Source organism: Pinus tabuliformis, chromosome 7, assembly GCF_031772625.1.
Source record: "Pinus tabuliformis cultivar Carrire ecotype Pingquan chromosome 7, CPIR1, whole genome shotgun sequence".
Lineage (NCBI taxonomy): Eukaryota > Viridiplantae > Streptophyta > Pinopsida > Pinales > Pinaceae > Pinus > Pinus tabuliformis.
This window is the reverse complement of record NC_142293.1, coordinates 1085028322-1085035581: the sequence shown is the minus strand read 5'-3', so window position 1 is coordinate 1085035581 and position 7260 is coordinate 1085028322. Positions and strand designations below refer to the sequence as shown.

The 7260-nt window shown below is 36.1% G+C and overlaps 1 pseudogene; it reads left to right on the top strand.

The window, feature by feature from the left end:
• Nucleotides 1-494: 494 nt before the first annotated feature.
• On the top strand, nucleotides 495-6655 carry LOC149251339 (uncharacterized; annotated as a pseudogene).
• The last annotated feature ends 605 nt before the right edge of the window (nucleotides 6656-7260 follow it).

The window sequence follows — 7260 nt, the reverse complement described above, 5'->3', positions numbered from 1 at the left end:
AACCAAGCACATCTATCCCAATTCATTCAACTGATCCAAACAATGTCTTTGTGTTGTAGTCAGGTCAAAATTCACCTCTAAAGTAGTTTTGAGTGTCTTTATTTTGAACTCAATGGGAAAAGTATGATCCTTATCACACACACGCTCGTATGGAGAAAAGCTCATGATGTTCTTCCAACTAGTTCTCTAATCCCAAAGTACCTTTGTAAGTCTTTCAAGCCAATATCGGTGGTGACTAGCAATAACCTTTGTAAGAATGACCTCAAGCACTTTATTAGTACTCTCCACTTGTCCATTAGCATGTGGATGATAAGGTGAAGCGACTATGTGGCGAATCTTATATTTCTTCACAAGGTTCTCAATCGCCTGGGAAGTGAAGTGTGGCCCTCCATCTGTAACTATTTCCTTTGACACACTGTAATGAACAAAGATGTCTTCAAACAAAAAGTTTGAAACAACTCATTCAATGGATTTGGTAAGTGCGAGGGTTTATCATGGAGAAGCCAAGCAGGAGTGATGAAATTTTGGAGGCGTAGCAGAAATTGCAGATAGCAGAGCAGATTAAATCCTATTTCGAATCTCTGGCTCCAAAGCGCCGCAGGAAGCCCCTTCACAACGAGAGCTCTGATGATTATCTTGATGTTCAAGATGATCTATGTGATGAAATCCCTCCAGAGCTCGAGAAATACCAGGAGCTCAAATCTCGCTATGGGTCGCTATTTGTGAGCAAAAATGGAGAGAGGTTGCCAGAGGAGTTTATGGAAACCGACTATTACGAGGACCTGAATGCCATCGACAAGATTCATTGCCCGCCTGGAGAAGCGTTTATAAAGCTGGATTGCAATGGAAGATCGTATCTCCGTTTGGCTTATCAGGAGGATACTGGATTAATGGAACGGATCCCCGTTCATAGCAACCCGGCTACCAACGTCTGGTTTCCTGCTCCTGTAGATGATCATGCAATGATCCCTGGTCTGACGGTGCCTTCCACAATGGCGGGTTCGGCTATTTCTGCTTTTATGAGTGAAGACGCTGATCTGATCAAGTTTAAAAACCCCAGATCTGCCATTGATCAATCAGATCGGGCTCTCAATAGACAGATCGGCCATGATCTTGCAGGTCTGACACCCCGGATGGAAAATCGCCATGGCAGATCTGCTCTCGGAAGCACAAGAAGCCCTGGCACTGGGTCTAGGCACTTCATTGACTCTTTTCAGATCCAAATTTCTCAGCCTACAGGCAGAACCATCCTGCAATGGGTCAGTTCTTCAGATCTGGTGCTGGATCTCAAACTGGATCTAGAACGGCGGATCGGGATCCCTTCAGGCCTTCAGAGACTTCTCTTTCAAGGTAAACAACTTGAAGACCTTCTTCCCCTCTCTTCTTACAACATTACTAGGAACAGCTCTTTGGTGGTAACCCTTCGTCTGAGAGGAGGTGCAGCGGGACAGTCATCCTCTGCTCGTCCCTTCTCATACAAAGATGTAGTACACTCTGAGATCCCCAAACCCCCGGAGACCCTTAAACCTAAGCCCTTTTTGGTTGATAAGATAGAAGAAGTTCCCTCTGTTGAACTCAACCATGAAGAACTTGCAACCCAACTTCAAGAATTTGCAGAAAGAGCCATCATTTGCAGATTCAACGGACTGTGGCCGCGATCTCAGGATCTTTATGCATGGATCCATGCAAACTGGACTCATCATTGTAAGGTTAGTTTCTATTCAAAAGGTTACTTCATTGTCCTATTTGACAATAGTAAGCATTATGAAAAGGCCTTAGAAGAAGGCCTTGGTTCATGGGAACTGCGGGGCTCTTCTTGACTCCTTGGTTCCCAGATTTTGATCCAACAACTGCAATCATTACCAGGACCCATGTATGGATCAGGCTTCCAAACTTACCTGCCCACTTATGGCATACTCGTGTCTATAGAGCTATAGGCAACACCTTGGGAAGTTTTATGATGGGAGACTACTGGCGGGAATCCAAAGGTCTCTACTCATATGCTAGAATATGTGTGGAGTTAGATTTGAGCAAAGGACTTCCAGACCAAATCAATCTCAAGATAAACGACTTTGTCTGGTCCCAGACACTGGATTACGAAAACACTACATTCCGTTGCCGCCATTGCCACCAATCAGGGCATTTGCAGAACACCTGCCCATCTCGCCCGGCAAAAAAGAAAAAGGATAACCTCTCCAAGCCCAAGTCCAAACGATGGGCTCCTTGCTCTCCACCTCCAGTCGTGGATTCTGATTCCTCCAGCTCTGAAGATGAAAGTAGCGATGCGGAAATGGATCAAGCCCCTCATCCTGTGGTCCCTTCCACCGATGGTCCGGCGCAGTCCTCCGACACAGCCACCGCTCAGAAATGCGTCCATTTGACCTCCTCCTCTGATTCAGAAAAGGAGGGCTCCCCGGCAGAGAACCCCAATCTTCAAGTGGCTATTGCTCATTCACCCCACGACGGTTGGGTCGAAGTCAAAAAAAGGAAAGGGAAAAATCTTTGTATTGAGGCTTCTACTCACTCTGGGTAGAAGTCAGTCTTCTGTTGCATTCAGCCATATGTTGTAGCATCTTGCTTGTTTCACTTCTTCTCCAGAACCGAGGCTGATAGTCCTATCATTTCCGGTTGCTGGTTTTCTGTCTCTCTTGAATGTATCTTCTTGTACCATATTTTTGATTAATAGAATTAGTCCAATTCAGAAAAAAAAATGGATTTGGTAAGTGCCTTGGCTTTAACCCACTTGGTGACGTAATCTATATGTCAGAACAAAATATAGGAATTCTACTAAGATGGGGGATTAATTGGTCCAACAAAGACTAAGGCCCATCTCTCAAAATGTTGTATCACTAGTTCAGGTTGTAATGACATTTCATTTGATTAGATAGGTTGGCCCATTTTCTAGTACTTTCCACACCCTTGCACATACTTTCTTGCATCCTGGAATATGGTAGGCCAAAAATTATCTACCTAAAGCACCATATGACCTACTCTCTTATCAACGAAGTGTCCACCACAATGCTCATCGTCACAATATTTTAAGATGTCATGGATCCATCTTTGCCTTACACATCATTTGATTTAATGATCTGGACTAGTATGAAATAACCATCCATCCAAAAATATTGGGCACTTTGTTGAATGATTTTTCGTTTTTTTCCCTAGGAGAATGGTGGCATGGAAGTTTCCTTGCAGTAAGATAATTGGCAATATCTAGATACTGTGATGAGTAAGTGGAAACTACAAAAAGATATTCATATGGGAAAGTTCCTCAACATATATATTATCATCATTGTTAGACATTCTATAAAGGAAGTCAACAACAACACTATCCTTTCCAGGCTTGTCTACAATGGTGATATGAAATTCTCACAATAACAATAACCACCTAGTAACCCTATCGTTGGTAACTCATAAGTTGATTAAAAATCAAATAGCAAAAGGATCATTAAGTACAAAAATATGATATTCTATAATATAATGCCTAAATTTGTTGGTAGCATGCACAACAACAAGAAATTCCTTATCAATTATTGTATAATTAAATTATGCGAGGGCTAAATTCTCGCTGATGTAATAGATGGCATAAGGCTTGCATTCTTCTTGTTATCTCAACACAACCCCAATAGCTGTATAATCAACTGAGTTTTGGGTGGGAGTTAAAGTTGATGTAAAAATAGCAACGGGAGTATCCATATGATGGATAATCATAAAGTTTTTCTAATTTTTTTAAGGGTTTGTTTTAAAGGGTTACAAAATTTATTTTTCTCATATTTTAAGTTTATTATTGAAGGTTAAGTTAAGTTTGAAGATATTGAATTAGATTTTAGGCTTAATTTTTTTTTAAGATAAAATTGAAGAATAGTTTTTATTTGCCATAGTTTCTGAGTTATCATATTTATTTGATAGTAATGACTTTTCGATAATACTCCACTTCATTAGCCCATTTTTACATCAATTCAAATTTAAGATCTATCATACAACGAATTTTGTATCACATCTATACCTTAGTCTTAATGTCATAAAAAAATATTATTAAATGAGAGTTGGTTTGAGTTAGCATAAATGGTAAATTAATATCTTTATATTGAAGTTGGAGTTAGATATACAATTTTTGATTGGTCATCTTTTTTATTAATAAGGATTTTCTTTAAATAAATTATCAATATATAATATTAAATGTGATTCATTACAATATAATGTTAGATGTGTCTCATTACAATATTAAAAGGTATAACTTAATAACATATTAGGGTTTTTTTTGGTGTAAACAGAATATATATTGGAATGAAAGTGGACTTTGTTAGCTTAAGTATTTTTTTCTTTTCTTTTCGAGGAAATATCCAAGTAGATCCACTCGAAGGGATCACATTTCGCTGATTTATTAGTAGAATTGACTCCATGACCTCCCATTAGAGTGGTGCTTTAGTAATGGGAACTCGGCCGATTGAGATAACCCTCGGGGTTTTTTTTTTTATAGAAATATTCGGGCAATCAACCTGAAGGGATCACATCCTGTCGGTTTATTAGTAGAGCCTAACCCCGAGGGTGTCGAGGAGAATTTACCTAGTGACCTCCCATTAGAAATATGCTTTAAGAATGGGAACTCGACCAATTGAGCTAACCCTCGGGGCTCTTTGTTAAATTAAGTTACTTTGAAAAAAAATAATATATAATATATTTTATTTCGTGATATATATATATATATATATAGTGATGAGATAAATGAAGGTATCTAAATTTAAATTTTAGTATATTTAGAAAAAAATTATTGTATCATTATTAGGTTTATATATCGTAATTTATTAAGTTTATAATTATATAGTTATTATTTAGATGAGTATATGTAGTACGACATGACTTGTCATTGCATGCAAAATTTAATATGTATGTATGTTAAGTTTATATATATATATATATATTTGGGAGTACATTATGTAAATCCTATATATTTATGTAGTTTTTATTTTATCTTTATATTTGGTAAGTGTTATTAGTGATAGATTATTAGAGTTATGGTGTATATATTCATTTTAATCCAATTTATGACAAAAGAATCATAATTATTATAAGGAAGTGTATTTTAAGATGATAGAAATATGGTTTTTATTTTACTTTTGACGGTCATTGAAACTATACTTATGTAAACTGAATGATCTTAGTTGTTAAAATTGGTAAAAGTCGTGGGAATTTTTGAAATGGTAATAGTACTCAAAGTAAAGTATGGATTTCAATTTTTTTATGAAGATTTGGCACAAATATTTAGGATCGTGTATGGAATTTTTTTTTTTGATAATGTTTTTATGAATATTTGAATCATGTCTAATTGCTTAAATTTTATTGATACTTTATGGTACTATGTATGAGGTTTTGGTTTCAGTTATTTGTTTATGTCAACATGGAAATGTTGAAGTATAATGTTGTGATGATGTTTCAAAATGTGATGTTAAGTGGTAATTGGAGATAGTTTCGATAAGAGGTTAATGATGTCTACACATGTGGTACATATTTATTTATTTTGTTGTGATAATGATGTATTCTCATGATGGATATGTCATGCCATATATGATATATGGACTATTTTCTATGATGTTATGATTATCACTAATGCAATGGTTTCACGTTGATATGCAGTGATTGACAAGAAATCCATAAATGGGTTGATATGGCTACTGTATTTGATGATCTCATGGGAGACCATATCTACAAAGGAAAACCTGTAACACTATATGGGTTGGGGATAAACTCAATCAATAATATATATGTCAGTGGTTCTTTTGCCTTGTATAGCCCTTGATGGATAGCTCTTAAGGGTCTATGGGACAATCTTGAGGAGGCTTAGTGCCTGATATTGGATTGGGATGCCAAAGTCTAGAAGTGTGTGTAGGAATTTGATGCCTCGGGTTTTTCACTTTAGTGGGTTGTGGAGGGAGTTGGGCCAACCTTTCAATATGCCTAGAGTACTGGGTCAGATGCCTACCTTGGGGTATATGAGGTATGAGCCTTGGGGGCTATGGTATAGATGGATGAGGCTTTTATACTTGGTTCCAAAAGTTGGGAAAAAGTACTTGAGCTTCCTTGATTTCCCTGTTGTTATGATGTAACTTTCGATGCCTGCTGGTATACTAGTTCAACAAAGGGTGTTTGGAAAAAATGGGGTAATAAATAAATAAATAAAATAATAAATAAGTAAATAATTAAACTTAAATTTGGGACAAATTTCATTAAATATGGGAGTATGTAATGCCCCATATTAATAAATAATAATAATAATAACAGCAAAAATAAAAAAAATAATAAATTAAATAATATTAATATATAAATAAGTAAAACAATAAATAATAAAGAAAGATAATAATAGTAAATAAATAAAATGATAAATAATGAATTGAAGTTCCAAATAAATATATCAAAATAAACTATAAAATAATAAGAATAAGTAAAGTTAAGAAAAATTAAAAAGGAATAAAAGAAGCAAGAGTTAAATTAAGAAAAAAAATTGAGTTAAGTAAAAGTTAAGACAAAGAAATAAAAGTTGACATGTTGACACATGGATTGTGTGCATGTAGATTCTTTTATAATCGCCATCCATTTAATGGGCAAAAAGGGAGATGAAAAGCATTCATTAGTTCAAGAGGAGAATGTTGTGAGATAAAGGATTCCATGGAAGTAGTAGTTGATTGGGGGCTTGGGGGTGGCTAGTTGCAGAAAGATTTTGTGTAGTTGTGCCTATGGTTGGGTGGAGAGTCATCCCCATAAGTTTGTTGTGGTCAATGAGATTCAAGTAGCACCACAACTCCATAATCGACAGTAAGACACATCTTTGATCTACATGTAAGTATTCACTGCTCGTGGTTTTTAAAAATTCTATGCTAAATAATTGAATATTTTGTGTCAAATATTAATAGCATTGTTTGATGTTATTAGTTTGTATATTTTAATTCCAAGTCATTAGAAGGGCACAATACCCCATCTAGGTATGTGCAAAAACAAAACCTAGAAAGCCAAATAATTGGTGATCGAGAGCTTGGTGTCCAAACAATATGAAGATTCATTGGCAACCCCAGTCATGCAAATCTTACCTTATTGTCCCAAATCAAGCCTAAAAACGTTAGCCAAGCGTGTGAAGAAACATTTTGGGTTAAGGAGATGGACATAGAATTAGACCAGATAGATAAGAATAACACTTGGGAACTAGTCCCTAGAGAAAATGATAAGAACATCATCGGTACCAAGTGGGTGTTCAAGAATAAGTTGAAT